Source organism: Corvus brachyrhynchos, unplaced genomic scaffold (assembly GCF_000691975.1).
Source record: "Corvus brachyrhynchos isolate BGI_N302 unplaced genomic scaffold, ASM69197v1 scaffold245, whole genome shotgun sequence".
NCBI lineage: Eukaryota > Metazoa > Chordata > Aves > Passeriformes > Corvidae > Corvus > Corvus brachyrhynchos.
In genome coordinates, this window is record NW_008238988.1 from 5,819,974 (window position 1) to 5,821,547 (window position 1,574).

Genomic DNA, 1,574 nt, shown 5'->3' on the forward strand with positions numbered 1-1,574 from the left:
CGGGGGGGGGCCTCCGGGGGGCGCGCCCCGAGGCCTTTGTGTGCGGCCGGTACGGGTCTGGCGGGCCCTGGAGCTGCGCGGCCTTGGCGGGGTGAGGGGGCCTCATCCCTGTGGGTGTATGTGGGGGTTATTCCTCCCTGTAAATGTGTGTTTAATCATGCTGTGAGCTCTGGGAGATAACAGAGGGAAGTTAAAACTGAAAGGAAGCCCGACTTTCAAAGCGAGCTCTGCACGCGTTGTGCCACCGGGTGCTCAGCGTGCCCAAACTTGGTGGGTTTCTGTATTTTCTCGGTCCTGGGTTCCTCCGTTTTAGCAGGCCGGGGTTCAGACAGTCTCCAGGCATTGTTTTTACATGAACCGAAGTGATCGTAAGGTCAGGTTGGATGAGGCTTGGAGCAACCTGGGATAGTGGAGGTGTCCCTGTAGCACGGCTTGGAGCTGGGTGAGCTTCGGGGCACCGTTCCAGCCCAAAGCAATCTGCGATTCCGTGATTCCGTGACCCCGCGCTCTTTCCAGAATGGAGTGGTTGTGTTCCCGATCTGGGCGCTGTGGAATGAGATAACTGTCCCGCCAGGCAGTTGCATAAAATCCCTGCGGAAGCAAACGCTCCAGGTCCTAGCCATGACTCAGCCTGGTGAGGTCACCTGGGATGCAGGGATCTTCCCGTGGCTCTGATGCCACAGCCCTGTGCTCCCAGGGCTGGACCCAACAAATACACACTGAAAGTACACTTAGGTTTGGTTTTGTTGGTCTTTGAAGACAACCCGAGACTGAAATGGGTTTGTTTACACAATAAATAATTGGATTGATTGCTGACACGTTCTGGGGTGCACCAGATTTTAACCATAAATTGTAAGAGTTTATTAATAAGGAGTAATTAATAATAGGCATAATCTCATTCTATATGAAAGTTATGATTTGTATTGACTTACCTGGCAGGAAACTACTTATTTATATCATGTTGAAAGTAAAAGTAGGGAGAGGAGGGATGTTTCACTTACTGAAAGGAGGCAGTGAAATTGTAAAGGGGAAAGTGAAATATCTCTGTGATAATTTGAGAACTTAACGTCTATGGAATGACAGCATTTTTCTGGCTGAACTTTGTGACTCTGGGATTAGGGGGGGTAGTGTGAATTCTGTTTCTGTTTCTGTTCTGAATTCCTGTGGGCATTAACATCTTGTCATTCCCAGTTATGGACAGCATTCCCAATGAAGCAGTAACCAGGATATTTGGATTTTCTTGACCCTTCTCATAGAGAGATACGAACCCTGACTGATGTAGCCACAACACAGTGTGGGTGGTTTGGGGTTTTTTTCACTTGTGTGGGTTTTTTTGATGGGTTTGGGGTTGGTTTGTTTGTTGTAGCTGCAGTTCTCCTGGCAGAACTGCTCTGTCCTGGCACCAATCTGTTGCTGTTGTGGGGTGTGCTGGTTTCTGCTGCACCAGGACACTCTGCAGCATTCCCATCACATTTACATAGGCAGTAGAGGTGCCTTGAGTGTGTTCTGCACGTGAATTTCTCAGTTTCAGGGTGTAAATCACCGTGGCCGCTCAGATACTGTATAGGCAGAAT